General features: G+C 37.9%; 1 long non-coding RNA gene across 1 annotated transcript in view; it reads right to left on the bottom strand.

The window, feature by feature from the left end:
• The window catches only part of LOC137467101 (uncharacterized), a 180,472-nt gene extending 167,481 nt beyond the window's left edge, over positions 1–12,991 (bottom strand). Inside the window, exons 1-2 of the long non-coding RNA XR_010995405.1 lie at positions 12,873–12,991; positions 12,732–12,790 (exon numbers count right to left, since the gene is read on the bottom strand). This is a non-coding gene — a long non-coding RNA (uncharacterized lncRNA). The remainder of the gene's footprint in view (positions 1–12,731; positions 12,791–12,872) is intronic.
• Between the last annotated feature and the right edge of the window lie 7,053 nt (positions 12,992–20,044).

Below are 20,044 nucleotides of genomic sequence, written 5' to 3'. Positions count from 1 at the left end.
ATTTTATTGCACAAGATCAGTAGTGGAATTGGCAGTGAAAAAGAGAGAGAGAGGAAAAAAGCTGGCTCTACTCAATGAGAGAACTACTGTCTTGCTTTTGGGAAAAACCATGCTGGCATTGACCCTTTCTGAAGCCAGCAATAAGTGGTAAACCAGTCACTGGAAGTAAAATATTTGGTAACTTTGAATGTTTCCTTCTCCTACAGGAAATAAACCAGAGGCTGTTTAGCTAATACATTTAAATCAAACCAAAAATAATTATATAAAAAAAAAAAGTTGGGAGTCAGCATAAAGCCTTTAAATTAATCCATTAGATAGTAAAAAAGAAAATTATTAAATCACTGAAATTGTAAATATTAAAGCCTTCCCTTCTGAATTACTGAGCAGTTGTTAAAACTAGTGGAGACAACAAAAATACATAACTCAGAGAAAAAAAAAGTGGAAATAACATCTCAAGGATAGCTTTTTATTTCTAAGATTTCTGTCTCATATTCCAAATGCGTAATGCTGCATCATGATCAAAAAAGAAGGCAGACTAAACAAAAGATATTTTCAAGAAATTAATAGATATTTGCATTACATACTTAATGAGTGACCAATGCTTCTAAAGTGCCTTGTGGAGGACAGAGAAAGAGCTACAATAACATCCCAACCAATATTCCATTCAAAGAGATCTGTTCCAATAAAGCCACACATCAAAGCTGCTCTAGGAGTGTTGAAGCTCTAGGCTGTTATCCACACTACACTCATTTGGGAAAGTGTCTTAGGGAGCTGTGTGTGACACTAAATCAGGAACTGGGATGGACATGTTTTGTGCCTTGTGTCCAGCTACTTAAATGAAGACAAATCAATCCGTTTGCTAAGCCAGTTTAATCAGAAGTTATTCTAGGTTTAATCCCAAAAGTTGCAAGGCTAATTCAGGACCCAATGCCAAATGCTTGTGTCATTGATGTGCAAGCAAAAGGTCATTTTGGTTTGATTTTTGACCAGGTAGAAGTCTTGGGTCTTAAGCCAGACAATTCTCACAGTTCTGCCCTACTTTTCCGATTTCTTCCTCTGTCGATAAACACTACCATCACCACCCTTTACTAAAAGTGTTGTGTTCTGAGGTAATTTTTCGGGCAGGTCTTTCGAAAGAGCTGATGAATTCCTCAGATGAGACTGACATCTGTTGGGAATTTCCATTGTTTTAATCAGTGGGATTTTCATAAAGGAGTCCTTGACATAACTACCATAAAAATACCTAGTGAAGTAAAATACATTTTGCCTAGGGAGCTCATTTCTGAATCAACATGAGTAATTAGGCGCAATGAATGTACGGTGTTCTCACTGCAGATTTTCTTAGATGCTTCTTCCAGAGTATCTTCCATCATAACATAGCTGTTCCTACACCAATAATGGGAAATATAAGAACAATGAGGCACAGCTTCAAGCATTGACCTGTCTTTTGAGTGTCAGTTTAACCATTAACAGCCTGGCATAGCTTTGCTCTGTGTTGATTAGAGCTGTGCTGAATAATGCCTAGATATTGTTCAAGAGACGGAACACACTACAGATCTTTCCCTAAAGGAGGTGTGAAGATGTCCTCCCTGTTTTGTTGGAAAGTTTAAATAGGTAGGTGCAAGTCTTGCCATGACACTTGGCCTCAGAGAGAAGGAACAATGCCTGACCTGTGTTAATTTAACAGCATAGGTGCTAAATTTATTTAGCCTCTGTAGCCACTTCTGATACATTCTGCTAATGACCATTGCACTGCACATAGCTGTGGGGGCTACACATGGGTTAGGAACACAAAGGTGTGCTCAGTATGAACTTGAGATGGAACAAAAGAATAAAAATGTAGAGTGGTAGAAACCTAGCTTCCTTGCAGTCCTTTAGGAGGAATCTAAAGCTGTCTCAAAACTTTGCCCAACATATTTCGCTCCTGTAATTTCGTTCCTGTAATTTCTGTCTTTAAAGTTTCCATAAAACTTACAGATGCCCAATACACTTCATGGGACAAAGAGGAAAATATTGTCCAAAAGAGACCTCCATTTAATTTTCTAGTACCAACCAAGCCTATGAATGTGTTCTAAAAATTCACAGAACTCTTTAGGTTGATTGGATGAAGAAGGCCATCTGCAGATGATTTAATTTTCCATTTTTTTGCTCCAAGCTCTCCAGTTCCTAGTGACTATTACAAAGACCTTACTGAGAAAAAAGTCCTGGTGAGGTAAAAGCAAGGATTTTCTAAGGAAAATATCAAGCTTTCTGGGCATCATGATTTTGTACCCTACTGTCAGCAATTTCTTTTCTATGTGGACCTTGATAAGAGAAGAACTACAGTAAAAAAATTAAACCTTAAAAGAGACTTCCATGAGAATGGCCCATATGGGGACCAAAGCCGCAACCTTGGTTTTACTAACACCATACTCTAACCAAAATTTAACTCCTTTTTGGAGCAATTTGAACTATGGATCACAATTTTGTCAGCCTGCCATTCAGACATGTCTTTATTTCAAAAGTCAGCTAGGGACAAAGCATTCTGCAGTCCATCTGTAACCCCCTCACCTGCATAGATTTACAGACCACAGGAGATGGCCAAGTGCTATGTTCCTTCTGTGTTAAACATGTCAGCACCAATCCAGCTTCTTCCAGTGGTCTGAAAATGAAGTGAGGACTCTAACCCTTCATACCCATCTTCCACAGAATATGTTTTTTTCTGGGTGGAAGCTCAACGCATCATGTGGGCAAAGAAGCAATACTGTGGTGCCAGCAGAGCAGAGCACTTGTGGAATTGTCTAGTCTGTTTTGTTGATTAGGATTCTACCACATGAACAGTCAGAAAATAGGTTTTCTGATATTTTAGATAAAGTTAAATCCTACCAGGTTTTTTTAACTTCATTAAGACCTACATAAAAAAATCCATAGCTCTCATGGTTGGTCTTGAGTTCTTCAGAACAAGGTGAACCCCCTGGCCACGGCTAGGACAAAGTATGGAACAAAGTAAAAATGAATCTTTCCTGACCACTGATAATCAGTCTCAGCACTGTCACTACTGCAATCTGAATAGAGCACTAATGTTGATAATCTTCCTTCTGTGAACCCCCAAATTACCCCAAACTTATAATGGAATCCATGAAGTTCTTATGGAAGAATTTTGTTTTCCAGACCATGTCAGGTTACAGCAATTGTTCCCATGTGGAAGGCAACATCTCTATTTGATTCTCTAGAACATGCCTACAAAGATCATTCAAGATAATGTCTGTCAGTCTTAGGAGATACTTGGTGCTCGAAACTCTCCCTGGTGTCAGTGAGTGCTGAAGTCACTCAGCTACTGGCTTGATTCCTTTGGGAGGACATTTGGCTGAAATTCCTTTCTAATGTTCTTATAAAATAGATATGTGCTTTTGCAACTCTTAAATCTTGTTCAGTAACTCCCTATCTTCAGTTTATGCCCTTATCCCTTGTTTTCTTTCTCTTAAATAAATACAAAAAATAAATACAAACACCAATTTTAAAAGAAGAATGCATTCTTATATAACTGAGTAAGGGTGTATGCCATATATATGTAATCTTATCTGTCTTTGGGAATGATTGTGGGTTTTTTACCACAGATTGTGCTGGGTTTGTTGCATGCTACCAGTCAGGTAGATGTGTGGAGTCCTGGTGAAAATGAAGGCTCTATGCAAGACAAGGCTAAGCCCTGTGTTTGGAATGTAGTCCCTTGAGTCCATATGTCACTCCTGTCCATTTCTGACCTGGTGACAGCATAAGGAATTCACAAAGACCTCATGCTTTGGTTAGATTCAGTCCATCTCTGACTTCATTAATGCATGTGATGAGAATACACACTACATTAAGACCTGTTTATGTGCATCCCAGACCTACTGAACCTATTTAATTTTGCCCTCCCAGGAATGTGCTCTGGGTCAACACGCACTTTCACCTGCTAAATACAAATTAGAGCACTGAGAAGATGTATCCAGACAGAAGACTTGAGGGGATGGTGTCCCCAGGCTCCAAACTTAAAAAACAGCAGGGGAAGCAGATGGGATTTTGCAGAAATACAAACAAGCATTAAGTGAGAGAAGAAAGCATAAGATTAGGAAAGGGAGGAAAACTACTTAAATATCTCCAGACCTCTATGCTGCAAAAGCTAGGGGTTGGTAACTAGGCTAGGGATTGTCCCATTACCAGGCTCCACCCTAACAAGTCAATGGGTAGGTGTCTTGCTCACTTATTTCCTAGTGGATTAAGAAATAATTACAGCCATAGTAACACTAACCCTTTCTTGAACACTTCTCTATGTTTTGCAGTGTCTTTCCACCAAACCATGCCACATGCAGTATGCCGCTGCCATTCGTACTTTTAAGCATTTCAGAATCTACACTGCGGTAATATCTCGCTGAAGGCAATGTGTGGACCAACAAAGGCAAAGAGGTGGAAAAAGAGGGGCTATCTGTACTTCTCTAGTTTGTGACACAACTCAGACAAGGACCAGAAGTTCGGGCTTTGGGTTTCACTTAGGAGGCAATAGGAATTTAAATGAATAAAGACCTTGGGAGTTCACTGTGTGTTGTCAGTCTAAAAGTGATTCTATTGTCCTGTTGTTTGCTTAGACAAAACTTTTATCCACTTTACTGTGAAAAGTATAGGACTTTAAAAAAGGACTGCAACAACAGATGCTGCATATGCTCTAAATGAAGGAGCCCACATCGGACTGAAAAATGCATGTCTCTTTCCTGCATTATATAAGAATTAAGGAGGTAAGGGTCCGGCTCAGGAGGCAAAAGTTCTTGCATAGCCAAAGAACAAAGAGCTATGTCTTAACAGCAAACTCCCATTAACCTCAGCCAGAATTTTGCCTAAGATCTGAATAGAGGCTAAGAAAACTTCAGGCTTTAGCTCCGTGTGCACAAGGGGGTAAGATCACTGTTTTCAAGTAGGCATGACTGAGTTGTGCTTCAGAAGCGCATTTCATCATATGCATGCAGAAACACTGACCTTTCAGACCTATGAAACTTGCATCCTAGTAAACATTTTGCTCACCAAGGAGGAAAACACAAGCCAAGAAATTCATTTAGGGGGAAAAAAAGCCCAATAAAAAGAAAGAAAAAAACCACCAAAGAATATTGTAAATTTTTTCATATAATCACTAGAAGAATCATTTTATGGTGTTTCCCATGTAATTACTGCCAGACCTGTTTAGCAAATGTGAAATACTCATTAGCAATTACTTAACTATACATATATTAAAGCTTAATTAGTAAATAAATTAAGCATATAATTAATTGCTTTAATCACTAGGCTCTTAATATTGTAATTATCACTTGATACATTAAGGGCATGTTAAGAATACTTTTCTCCAAAAAATACATTGTTAATTAATCATTAAAACTTATCTTACTACATGCTCATTAATGATTTATTACAGATGCTGGGCCAAATTCTTCTCTCAATTACAGAAGAACTAACTCTGTTGAAACCAATAAAATTTCACTTGCATAAATTAAAGCAGAATTTGGTCCTACTAATTAAAGTGTTTGTCAGAGCATATCAACATAGATGGAAATCTGTAGTGCCTGGCTCATTTTAACCCAAAAGGTGCAAACTGCCTTTCTTTTAGGCTCCTTTGCTATGGCCAAGCATTTTCCTTCCATAGCCTGAGCTCAGAGGCAACAAGTTTGGCTTCATTTCTAGCCCTGCCATTACCTCTGAATTCCAGATCAGTGTGTGGACAAGAGAGTTGCCCATATGCTTTTTAAGGAGACAATTGATTGCTTCTAGGGATAAGCTCACCTTTTCCCCCTCCCCCAACACCTAAAAGGGGCTTAAAAATATTGGCTCCAAGGATGTTAATTTGAAAGGTGGCTGTAAGACTCAGAGGTCAAAGGACAGTTAATGAAAACCAAACACAAACTCTAGCTACATTTTTCTTACCCTGGATATGGTTTTTGTATCTCAAATTTGTAATCATCTCAGGAAGGGATTTTTTAACTTGGAATTCGGTATAAACAAGGTATCTGCCAGAATGGACCAAATGGCCTTAGTTAAGATGTCTTGAGGGAGTAAGAGTGATAATATTGTTTGCAAAAGGTCTTAATACATAAACAGTCATATTATGAATTATTGCAGAGAAGGCAGGATGAGGAGGGGGAAGGAGTAAGCAAGTTTTGAGCAAGGGATATGTATTCATAGATATAGAGCACAGAAGCTGAAGCCTTTGAAATATCAGTGTGAAGCCTTCTATGGGCTTCCTTTCACAGTCCCAGCGGGACTCTCCCAGGCACAGCCTATTTGCACGAATGCAAAATCTTAGTTGCATAAATGTAAATGTAGAGTAAATTAAGAAATTGAGATTTAATGACAATGGGCTTATGGGCTTTGGAATGTGGATGTGCGTATGCAGTTTACTATTTGCACATGCACTTATCTCCACCAAGGTCTCAAACTCTTATGAAAGCAACCAATTTTTCTGCTTTGATGAAAGTAATACCTGTTTTAAGTAGGTGAAATTAAACAGCATTTAGTACCTGCTAGGAGGTACCTTTTGAGTCCAGCCCAAGGTCTGTGTTAGAAACCTGATCTTCTGGATTTATTGCTGGGTTTTGGGAAGGCTCCCAATACAGCTTTCAGAAGAACACACTGAAACCTTCATTTGTTTACTAAGATAGCAAAGAAGTAAACACACTAATGCATACATGCACATATTCAATCTCAGTCTTTAAGAGACTGTTCCAGAAAGAAGAACAGAAAGAAAATATTTAATTTTAAATGGTTTAGGATTAAGCAGATCTTTCTTCATAATAACTTACAGCAGAGTGTTTCAGTGCTTTAGCACACTACAATCTGTTATTCAGGGTTGCAGAATGAATAAAAGAAAATCCCTACTTAGAATCATCAGTGAGTTTTGAAACCATGATTGGTCCTATGAAAACGTCTTTCCTCTAGTCCCTTTTGCACTGAGGGAAAGAAAAGTGACTTGGAAAGAAGAACAGATTGTGGAGGCAACCTTCAGCAGTCACATTATACTGCACTAATCTGTGATGGTAACGGCAACTACAGTCTTGTAGAGTCACTATACAACTCTAAATATTTGTGCTTTGTGGTGAACATTTCCCAAGTGGAAATTCATCATAATGAATCTTGCTTACATACCCTTCCCTAAGCTTAGAGGCCAGATCTAAGCAAGGTTTAGGCATTTGCTAAGGGAATTCTAGGGCAGGGTGTGCTTGCAGGGCTTTTGGCAATGGAAGTTGTATTATCCAAAGGATGAAGAGGAGGCTTCTCACTTCTGAGGTTCTCTCCATAGGTTTGAGCTCCAATGACAAAATGGCTAAAGCTACTCAGGTCCCCCACCATAGTAGGGAAGTCTCAAAGTCAAAAAAGAAATCCTCTTGGGTCTCATTGCATCAGTCCTTTAAACAAGAAATAAAGATTGGTGCATGATGAAAACAAGTTTATTAAAAATTATGGGGCAAATTTAAGATTAAAAAAATATGAAGACCTTGCTCTTAAAGAATTTCATTCTTTGAATGTCCAATGAATTATTCTTTTGACAACTTCTTCTTTACAAAATAATAATGCTTTTTCCTATCCTGTAGGGACCATTCTCGTTCTTACGTGAGGCACGTAGACAGTGGCAACTTGGCAGAACACATGTAGAGAGAAATGGTTCACTTATCTCCAAATTTATGTTAAAAGATACGTGCTTCTGACTGAAACAAAATATTTATTTAAGCTTCTTTATTTTTAAGAAAAAAATGGAAATACACAATATTTGACACAGTAAACAGGACAATATAGGCCCAAGTCTTTTGATACTACAAGCTATGTGCTCCTGTTCTTGACCATCATTATTCAAGAGGATTCTAGTGACATTGTGAAATAACTCCTGAAAGAAATTCAACTTGATTGTTCTAATAGTATTTCTTTGTACTGATTAAGAGTCTGTATGTGGACATGATTCACTGTAGAAATCAGTCTTCTTAAAAGCAAAATAAATATAATAGAAACATGCTGGCAATCTCCTTAAAATAAGCAAATAAGCAGTACTGGTTTGTGTCTTGACAGAAAAAGGTGGTAATTGTTCTCCTGTTATAATTACAAATTTTTCATAAATTTATCTCAATGTCATGGGGAAAGGCTACCCTGGTTTAAATGAATATAGCTAAACTGATTCTTATTCTTAATATAAACTTAAGTTGGATTCATACATATTCAAATGTGTATGAATGTATATATTACTTCAACTTAAAGCAGAAATTATTAGTGACCAAAATCAAGGTAAGCAAGAGTTAAATCATTATAAAATGTTCCTGATTAGGGATGTGCCTCAATTAAATTTTATGATAGAAAGTAATTTCAATTATGCAAATGCAACTTTTTTTTCAATGCTCAAAAGGTCTGTAGAGATACTTTAGTAAATCAATATTTTCTGAATTATTATTTTATATGTTATAATTCACATGAAAAAATAGCTGTGTGGAGTGCCATGCACAATTGGGATGGTTTAACGATGTCAGCTTTGCATAGAGAAAAGCAATATACTGTAATAGTGGGCTTGGTTTCTTCTTTTCCTGATTATTCCAGCAAAGATAAGGTAAGGACTGCTAGCAGCTGTAGGTATGAAATTCCTGGTGTGTGCGTGTAGTACAAATAACGATTGACCAAATCCCAGCTTGCAGACTTCAGCCATTTTGTTGTCACTGTCTACAGTCTGGTCTTCCTCACTTGGGCACCTGACTTGCATCTGCATTTAAGAGCCTATTGAGGCAGGCTTCCCAAAGGAAGCACCGAAACTTTTCGCACAGGCACCGGAGACACGTGCCTTTGAGAGCCTCCAGTCTTCCTAAGTTGTGCACCTAAACTCAGCCAGGTGGGACTGCTCAGTCCTGCCCTCTCTCCTGGAGCTGTTTCTGGGATTTGAGTGCTTCCTACAGAGTGCTGCTGCTCTGCCTGCTAACGCTGGGGTACAAGTCAGGCACCTGGGGTAGGGGAGGGTGGCAAAGGGCAGCTCCCAGCAATGCCTGCTGCAACTTTCACACTTTGTCTTCAAGCTGCCTCTTGAAGAGTTTACTGTTGTTCCTCACCCTGACATTCCTTAATCAAAAAGACTTGTCCTAGAGTAAAGGTACATGTTTCTTCCTGGCTCAGATGGAAATACTACCAAAAAAACAAGGATCCCAGGTGCACCTCAGTTTATCTCAGATGTGCTGCAAGCGCTCTTGAGTTTTCAAAGTGCACTGGGGGGAAATTTCAGGGTCCAATTCAGGTCATGGTTTGAAGTAAAATAGATTTTTATTAATAATCATTACATCTATACATTTGTGGATGTTACCAGTGAAGGCAATAAGAAAAACAACTATAAACTTATAAAAAGAAGCATTTTATTCCTGCCCTTGCCACTACATGTACTGGGAAGGAACTATATTGGCTCTTTTTTAGCTAGTAATGTCTAATGCAGGAAGACAGGAATAAGCAGAGTAGAAAGCACCTGTCAGCTCTATTTCCCACTCTCCTTGATTAGCATGAAACATTAATAGGGCTCTCAGAAATTCTGGTCTGAAATGGGCTTTGCTTGAAAACGTGTCTGCCTTTACTGCACAAAAGCTGCTGTCATTAAAAAAGGGCAGATAACTAAAGAAGACTCTTTCTTGAAATTTATACCATTTTTTCATACAATGACAAATTATTTTAATAATAGGAATCGCACACTCTACCATTTGTATAATGTTTCCCATAAAATTCTCCCATTAAATTTGCTCTTCTACTTGACTCATATCTTTTTAAAAAAATGACACACACAAAATGATACATCACGCATTCTTACAAAGAATTGGAAGTGAACATACTGTAATGGGTTAACATACGTTTTAATAAAATTTTCATTGTTGCACATTTCACTTTTCGGTACTGAGAGCCAGGGCTGTACCAGTAACCCCAGGCAATGCCTAAGGATAAAACAAATCATACGGTAGTGAACTATTTTCACCTATTTATCCTTCTACTGAAAATATATTCATAAATACAAAATGAAGCTAAGATATGTAGCCAGTAACATTACACATAACAAAGATATTCCCTAGTATTTTTATTCTATTATTTTTTAATAATGTACCTTCTGCATTTCTAAGATACTTCAGCTTCTGTTTTTATTTCTTACTTATCTTGTAAGGCACCAAACCATTTTAATTTTTGTCTCCCCAAAGTGGGCAGTAACAAATATTTGAATCCATAGAGTCAAATTAAATCCTATTGCACAGCCTACTATAGAACATATACTACAAGTCAAAAATGTATGCAGGTCTATTTATCTAGCAAGTGGAGTTTTCTGAACAAGAAACTTTTGATTTGTGACATATATAGGTTTATTTGCATGTAGACAGACAATCTGCCTTAAAAGATCTGTGTCATCAAAAATATTCCTGTACACATCAGCATATTGACTGCTTGCTAGATGGGGTTATCTCAGCGAATAAATACTGAAATAAAAAAAAAGATTTGCCCTGAATAGTCATCTTACTATAGAGGTTTTGTACAACTTAAAAATAATAGGTTTTGTTTCTTCATTAGTGCACAAGAATTCTGGAATAAGAATTACATTTTATTGACACAAATTAAAATGATGTGGTAACAATAAATAAAGCTAATTCAAATCGCACGTAAGCTCTAATTTTTGTGATTGTTTATCTTGTTGCCTAGGATCAGATATTTAAAGGTGAAATCAAAACCACAGATGTTGTAAATAAAAAAGAAGCTGATGTAATTACTCTTTATTTGATAATGCACATTTTAAGATTTCGAATTTTAAAATATCCAGATCTTCTTTTCCCCTTGTTATCTCCCCTCTCTTGCCAAGTCTGATTTCAGAGAAAAGATGCTTCAGCTTGCCTCCTAATATGTTACTAAAGACCATGTGTCTTCTATAAGAATGATGTTATACAGAATGAAGTACAAGTATATTTATTAAACAAAACATCATAAGAAAAAAAACCAAAGTGAGTTTACAGACAGCTTGTAAGTCTTAAAATATTTGCTTCTAATAGCAAGAAATCTTTCTGATTATACATATCACAGGGAAATATATTATAAAAAAACCTTAGAGTACTTATCATTTCACACAGATTCATTTTTTCTTTATGTATTAAAATTATGCATAAAGGATTTTCTACTTATTTTTTCCTCATTTTATTTTATAAATGCATAACTTCTCATAGAAAGCAGAGATGAGGATAAAATTATTTAGGCATTTTATCACTCTGCTTATATATGAACAATGCTGGTGAGGAGCTTGCTGTTCTTCATAGGCTCAGCTAGCATTACTAGAATTTACATTTGTACATTTTTTGATGCATCCCAATAGTCCAACCCAGAAAGAGAGAAGATGTGTTGAAGAGAATTCTAAAAAAATTTACATGAAACAGTCAGTAACAACACATAAAAAATGGCAAAGGAGAATTCTGATGTGTGTGCATGTGTTGCTCGCTTTCTCTCTCTTTCTCTCTCTCTCTCCCTGTCTCTCTTTTTCTTTCTTCATGCAAATCCATCCTAATCTAATACCAGCCAATAAGTCTATAAGAAACAAAATTCAAATCCAAAACTATTACTTTATAGCAACAGAATACAAGGTATAATGCATATTTGCTAACTACGGTGCATTTTCTAGTAAAAAATGCTATGCAGTCTGCCGGCTTGTCAATCTTTAATAGAAACTCATCAATTATTTGTGGGCAGGAGATTGAAGCAGCTAATAGCTCAAATATATTCCTCTATTTCATTGCATCAGTAGCTCTAAATTAATGCCTGTATTTTCCCCCACTAAAATAAGTTAAAATAAATAAATAAATGAAGATGTAAAAATGTATATGCATCATTTGAATAAACATTTAAGCACCACAGCACTGGGTATTACCCCTGAAATAGGAACACAAGCCACAGAGCTTTTATTGTTGAATGCAAATTTGTTAGAATGCAGAACAAAATATATTTTACTTGCAGTCTGACTAATCGATTTTAGAATATTTTTCCAATAGCAAAAATTACTAATAGATTTGCCAAATATATCAAAGCACTGAAATGTTTACTCTTAAAAAAACACCCTACGTACTTTGGCTTTTCACTTGAGTGACATCATGCCTTGAACTTGAACGATGTATATATATCTCTATATCTATCTCTCTCTCCCCCTCTCTCTCTCAAAGAAGCTTGTAGGTGGGACATATGAGATTCCTCATAAAACAAAGTCTACTCATTTCACCTAATTAAGAATGAAACTTCTCTGACATTAATAGGTAGTAAAGCAAATTTATAGGCAGACACAGAACATTTCAGTCAAAAAAGTTAGCCTACAACTTGATAGAAGGCAGGTTTTGCCAATCACATGCCATGAATCTACCCCCCCTGACCCCAGCCTTCTCTCTGATAGCGGATACTGGCATTCTTTGCACATCAGAAATGCGCCAGCAGAGACCATTCATGAGGGAAATAGGAAAGCAAGTCACATTTGAGCAGACAACAAATGCTCCGAAACCTTGACCCACTGCATGCAACAGTGAGTGAGCCGCAAACCCAGCACCCAGCAACATTAGGATGAACAGCAGCTGCAGCTTTCCTGACCTAGGACCCGGTCCTGCTAACGAATCCTCTGTTCCCTGCACACAGCTGCTATTCAAAACATACAAGGAGCTTTGCATTATCATTTTTAAGCTAGTAACCGTAGAACAGCGCAGAATAGATGACACACTTACTGTAATGTCCCATGAAGCAAAGTTCCCATCTAGAGAGAGAGGCACTCTTATTCCACTCCCTGCAAAAGGGTTAACCATTATGAAGAAACATTATGCCAGACATTAGCAGACAGCCTACTTAGATATTACATTTTTCCATACATGATAAATCCTGAGTAAACCTGTTTTTCTTTTTAAACACCTTGCAGAGTGAAGCCTAGCACTGCATCTAGTTGCCAAAGCACAATCAATATGGAAGGAGCGGTATTTTATGATTGGAGAAGTTGTTGTGTTTTTGGTGGTGAAATTCATTATTTAGTATCTGAACCCTCAGCATTTCAGTATCATTTATTCATAAAGTCCCTTTTTGCCAGGAGGAAATGGATACAGCTGTAGAGAGAGAGAGTGCGAGAGAGGGAGAGGGAGAGGGAGTGAGACGGATTGATGATATTGATCAGGTACCATCTTGAAACAAAGGCTAGGTGCTCTATTTTAGTTGACAACTGTGACACATAAAAAACAAGCAAGAGAGGGGGAAGGCTAGGGCCTTGAACATCACAGGCTTTAAAAAGCGTTTGAAGAAACCATTATGACAAGCAGGTCTAGGCAAGCTGCTGCAAAAATGTATTCAGAAGAGTCATTAAAAAATGATGCTTTGTTTGCCTTGTGAATATGAGGTTTGTAGCTAGCTGCAGAGCACTCTCCTACAGAGGAAATGATGAGGTTTTTCATGCTGCACAGTCGCCTCTCTCCTCTTTTTTGCCCCCCTTTTAAAAACAGAAACTTTTTTTTGATGTATTCATATTCCTGACTTGAAGCACAGTATTTTTGGATTCACAGTCAATCAATCACATTCATTGTCAGCTGTCCTCACACTCCTCAGGTTGTCTATTAAAAATGATGAGATCAAAATAAATGGAGTGATTTCCTAAGCTTTCCAAGAGTTTAAATTGCTACTTTCTGTCCTGCTTGCATCTCTGGAAATGTAACTAGCACTTCTGATCAGCTGCTCTGTGATAGTCATGCATTCCAGTGCAGAGAGGTGTTACCAGCACTGTCAGATCATGAACTTTATTTTTTCTCTTCCTATCCTCATAAGCGTAGATACCTGTGTGCCACCAGTTTCTTCGTGTACTCAGTCCCATTTGAAAGAGAGGGGAGCAAGCCTTTATACTTAAGGTAAACTCTTAAGTGTCACTCAGTAGTAGCTCAGTTTCCTATCACAGATGACTCAAGTGCCTAAAGAGGTACATAACTCAAAAAAGGCAGTGGTGGGTTTTTAATTTTTGTATAATTCAAAATATTTTAAAACCCTGGTCTAAACAGGAAAATTAGCCAGCTGGAAACCATTTAACATAAGTGAAGATATTCCCTTGTCTCAGAAAACATTTCCCTCGATAGGAGTCTCTTTCTGAAAGCTGACATTTATACTGAGTTTTGAGGGAAAGGAAAATAAAGAGGAGGGGTGTGTGGAACTAACTTTGAAAAGAGAGGCGCTTCTGCACTTAGACTGGGTGAAGTTTCTAATCTGACTGCAGACTCCAGGCTGGTCACATGTTCAAAACAGAAGAATACAATATATCTGAAAGAGAAAATTAAAGACAATAAAAATATATCCATAGATTGTTGGAATAAATGGAAGGGATCCAAATTACTTCAGTAGTCTTTTAAGTATTTCTCAGGTGCCAAATTGTACTTGAACCCTTATGGAACTGTTCTGTTAAAAAGCATAAATGTTCTAAAAGTCTCTGTGTCAAAAAAACCTCCACTTTCTCCAGTGGTCCGTTGGAGAAATCTGAAAAGGTAACTTTGGAAAAAAAGCTTTTGGTTTCTGCCGTGGTTGTCCATTACTAGGGTGATATATTTGTAAGGCTTATAGAATTTCCTGTTGAGAGCAGGGCATATAACAGCAGTGTGTGCCTTTGTGTGAGAATTAAAGGGAAGCTGGGAGTGGTACTAAAGCAGGTTTCCTCCTCATCCTCACCACTATTCATGCACAACTATTAAGGGAAGCCTCTGAAGGTTCAACATTTATACTTGGCCCAACAATTCTTCCATCTCAAGGATGAAGCTGGCCCACTAGAATGGGCTTTCCATTTGTTTCAAGTTGTTCTTAATGCTACTCAAGTGCACCTGAAATAAAAGGAAAAAAAGAAATAAATCAATCATCTCCGTGCTTCTGACTTCCTCAAATATACTGAAGAGAACATCTCTGTGCCAGGACTGCACAAGTCTCTGTATCTCACTAACGGTATCGCGCATATCCTTTACCTTGCCTAGCTGGAATGGAAGAGGTCGATATCACATATATTCAAGCTAGACTATTGTGAGGATTTTCTTCTGAAGTGCTTTGTGCTCTGAGTCAAGAGTCAAAATAACAGGAGAGTCCATACCTGCCAGCCAGTTTGCTGTGAAAAAACATAGTCTAACCAAAGGTGTCAGAAATGGCAGCATTTAAAAGGTGTGAATAGAGTCATCATATAAAGAGAGGTCAGGGCTGGAGGAAGAATACCAGGGAGGCGGGTGTTTAATTGAGATGTTATTCAGGTTGACCAGAATGAATTTACTAAGATCAAGAAGACCTTTAACTAAGCTCAGATCAGGGTTTGAATCAATGTTTTTGAAATTCTTATTTCCTATGAAATGGTTCAAACAGCTCAACATTGCTGAAATTTAGTTATTTTTATCTTGTTAAGAGCTGGTAGTGCTCAATTAAAGAAAACAAGTTTGGAAGCAAAACATATAGAAATAGAAATACATTCTTCCACTATATTCCCTTTTCAAAAAAAAAGTTGAAACTTTTTATAGCATATGAATAGTAAGAAAAAACAGTATACACTCCTTAGGATTTCTAACTTTCCTTAATCTGTCTCCCATCCTATCATACTTGCTTTTTCACTGCTCTTATGGCATTAAAGAAAAAAATTTTTCAGCCTCCACCCATACCAACAGATGAAGTTCCTGTTGAGCTACTCCCATTTATTCAGTTACATTTTCATATCTATTCACAATTTCTCTGGCTCACACATCTCTTCCTATGATATCACTGTGGTTTTGTCCCACCTCTATCTAGCCACATGTCTTGATGTTCATTCTGAAAAGTTACAGGTTTCATCAATTTTTTTTCATTTTTTGCCCACAAATACATTTAACCCTTCCAGTTAAAAAATCTGCCTGAAATTTGGTATTTCCACACTTGCTATTTGTAAGAAGTTTTTTCCTATCATAATGCAACTATCCAGTGAATGAAAAGGAGTAACCACACACATAAAACTATGGTTTTCAATGTGACAGCTGGAAATTTTACCTCTCAGCATATGGAGGTTTCACTTATATTCGCATCTCCCCAAAATAATATTCATTTTTGTCATTAATATTCAGAAAGGAGGAGTTTTTGTTTATCAATTCTCTCAAGCAAATTTAATTGGAAGGTCCTAAAAGAATTTGGGATGGCTTAATATAGGAAACAGTGTAACACTGTGAATAATTGCCACTAAATCAGTGGGAAGTTATGAGCTTGAATTTATTAAATGTTATGAGACTCTAAGATGTTGTAATAATAGTCTCATATATAATATGTCTAAAAAGGTGGACCTAAGGTCAGTTCTGAAATGTTACATTCCTTTCCAGAACTTATGAGGAGGAAAGAAGGGAAGAATAAATGTCTCATGATAACAGCTATTATTGTAAGCACTACGGGACAAGTCTTAAACAAGTTACAAAATGTTATCCTTTCCATTGAAATTTTCTGGGTGTAAAATATAAATTGAAATACTTTTATAGAACTGGATTTATAGAATCATAGATGTTGGAAAATACCTCCAAGATCATTGAACATCACCCTGTCAACTAAATCACGGCAAGTGTCATCCCCCATCATTTCTTTAACACCTCCAGGAATGGTGACTCCATTACCTCCCTGGGCAGCCAGTTTTGGTATTTAATCACCCTTCCAGTAAAAATATTCTTCCTCGTGTCCAACCTGAACCTCTCTTGGTGCAGTTTATGACTATGTCCTCTTGTCCTATCACTGGTTACCTGGGAGAAAAGGCTGAACCCCACCTGGCTACACCCTCCTTTCAGGTAGTTGGAGAGAGAGATAAGGTCTCTCCTGAGCCTCCTTTTCTCCAGTCTAAACACCCTCATCTCCCTCAGCTGCTCCTCATATTTCTTGTTCTCTAGACCCTTCACCAGCTCCATTGCCCATTATCTGAAAGGTTAGTCAAAGACAGCACCCATCTCAATATCCCATCTCTCTTGATTGAGAAATATTAGCCTGAAGTTTCAATACAACTGTTTATCAAAGTAGCCCATCTGACTTGGACATTCTAGGATTTGTTTTTCCCCTTTCTTAGTGCAACAACCTTCAGTCTTGGTGCAGCCTCTGGGTGCAACTGTAAAAAAGAATAAAAAAATAGGAAAAACCATTTTTAGAAAGAGAAAGGATTGGGAAACAGCAAGAAAAGCAACTCTTTATTGAGGGATTAGCTTTATATAATGCTGTTGAGTCAATTGTGTAAATCTTTTCAGTTGATAATTTTAATATCTGAGTTCCACATTTCTTTCCTCCAAGCAGTCAGTCACCAGGTCATACACAACAGAAGGTTCTTTTCAGTGTCAAATCTAAATAATCAGCTACATATTAGCCACACTCAAAAACCCCATTACACACCAAATCGATGACATGAAAAATACCTGCTGGAGAGAACGACTCCAATGGCATTGTAAGGAAAAATAGTAAAATAAATAGCTAATAAGTTGCAGTCTGCTTAAGGAACAAATATCTTTTCTTTGTGGGCCAGCTGGCCCTGTCAAACCCCTTTTGTTGTATGCTCCTCTCTTCCACTCAGGGTGTCAGCACATAAATAAACCCTGAATCCTCCCAACAAACAAAAACATTGTTTCCTTTATTAGACATGCCCAAGGATATTTTCTATTGGCCTTCCATGTCTGCCAATAACAGCAGTTTGGATTTCACAAGAGTTTATGCACTAAATAATTCACTGCTTACTCTGCTGGATAAGAAGCTTCATTATATTAAAAATACATTTTAAGAAACAACAGTAGCTGAATGGGCTTAATGATTGTACTTGAACTGATATTAACCACCTTTGCTTTCTGGTTGAGGGTTTGGTGCCACACAGCTAAATGTTGCAACACAATATTTCTCCAAGTCTGGCCTCAAAGTGCAGCCCAGATTACTGTGTGGGGGCCTAGGTGCCTTGTGCTGGACACAGGGATAATTAGGTATACTATATGGTCTTACCATCTTCTGACAGGATCCAGAACTATAGCTGTTCTGAATTGGTGCTGTGTGAGTTCCTGTGCTGGGAAGGGGTGGCACCAACTCAGCTAAAAGCAGAAGTGCTGCAAACAGGGGTGTCTCTGGGGACTACGGTATTTGGGAATCATCTGTCCTTAGGATTCACAACCCAAAAGCCTTGCCTGGTATTAGGCCTGGATCCACAGTAACCTAGACATGATTCATAGACACAAAGTCAAGGACGGTCAAGTTTCATGTAGCAAACAAGTTTGAGATTCCATGATATTTGATGGAAATGTGTGAAGCTCAACTACATCTCCTTCTCTGTTCCCTTATACAGATTCTGTGCCACATGATTCAGTAATCTACAGCCCAAACAACTCGGGAGTCCTCAATAAACTTTCACAGGTTATACAGTTCATTGCAGAATCTGGCCCTTGGTCATATACGTGGAAGAAGTTTATTCCTTCTGTTTTTAATTAATTACAGATGAGTTATAATTTTAGAAGCCTTTCATTAAATAACAGGGAAATATAATTTCCAATAAAAGAGGATAGCCTTTTACTACAGGACTGTTGGGATGGAACAAGCCAAACAGGAAATTTTGATTACAGAGTCAGTAACTTCTGCTGGCCTTTGCCAAATTGTCAAACAGCCTCTGCAGATATATCACCACTGATAAACCCATAAGATCAAAGGGGTTTGGTGACTTACACTGCAGCTTCTGCAATCACATCTGTGCTGCTTACCCATCCAAATTTTCAATTGCTGAAAAGCAGATGTAACTGGCAGTCATTCTGGAAATGCAGAGAGAGAGGGGGAGGAAAAAGGCTTCCAGGAATGGAACAAAACCAAACTGTGAACAGCATACCCTTCAACAGAGTCCAGTATCTTTCTTGGAGCCTTAATTGGGTGCAACCCAAGAGAACCTGGCCACAACACATTCTGTCCTCTAACATGTGCCTTTCTGTTGTGATTTAGAATATGTGCAGCACTGTAGTTAAAGGTAAATGTCAGTAAACAAAGATTAATTTGCACAAGAGATGGTGTGACTACTTTCCAGTCTGGCCTCAAGCACAAAACTGGTATGTTTGCCAATTGCTGCCAATCAATAAAGTTTGTTTTTTCTGATCTTTGTCTTAGGCACGTGAAATGCAAACCAACCACTGGCAACCTGAAAAAAAAATGGATACAAAAATAGTATTTTTGTTTATGCCATGCTGTTTTGGATTAACCCTGGTAGACAGTTAAGCACCACACAGCTTCTCACTCTTTTTGCTTGCCCTCTATCACTAGTGAAACAAGGGAAGAAAAAAGAAAGGGTAAAACTCATGAGTCAAGAAAAAAATGGCTTCATAGACAAAGAAGCAGTGAAAGAGGAAAGAAGAACAGAAAACGAAACAAAAAAATTGATACAAAGACAATTGTTCACCACCTTCCAAGCAGTAGACTGACACCCTGCCAGGTCCCAAGCTAAAGATGGCTAACCTATGTAAATCCCCCTCACCTCCCTTTTTATTGCTGAGCATGACGTTGTGAGGCATGAAGCACCTCTGATTAGTTTGGGTCAGCTGCCCACTTCTGTCCCCTCCCAGACTCATGTTAGCTCAGTTTATTCACTGGAGGGTGGCAGAGTGAGAAACAGAAGACCTTGCCGATTGCAGACACTGTTCAGCAGTACTTAAAAACTGGAGTTTTTGGTCAGACATGCAAAACATGGCACCATATCACCTGCTATGAGGAAATTTAACTCTGTTCCAGCTGAAGCCAGTGCACATATAAAGGCTCTTTCAATATTAGCTGCAGAAAAGATCTCCCAAAGGCACTCTGAATTCCATCATTCTGGGAAGCAACATCAAGCATCCACAGAAGAACAGCCTGACTAAAAATCCTCAGAGGTTCTAGTAACACCAGGTCCCTTAGAGGAAAGATATCTGCATTTCTGAAAATAAGCACCTGAAGTCATCCTCTCTGCTGGGTATCACCAATACAGACTTCATTCAGTGGTGACTTCTCTGGAAAAAATTGAGTGTATTTTCACATACCCTGAGGTATCCAAGATACCTGTATG

Source organism: Anomalospiza imberbis, chromosome 2 (genome assembly GCF_031753505.1).
Source record: "Anomalospiza imberbis isolate Cuckoo-Finch-1a 21T00152 chromosome 2, ASM3175350v1, whole genome shotgun sequence".
Taxonomy (NCBI): domain Eukaryota; kingdom Metazoa; phylum Chordata; class Aves; order Passeriformes; family Viduidae; genus Anomalospiza; species Anomalospiza imberbis.
This window is presented reverse-complemented; position numbering and strand designations above follow the sequence as displayed.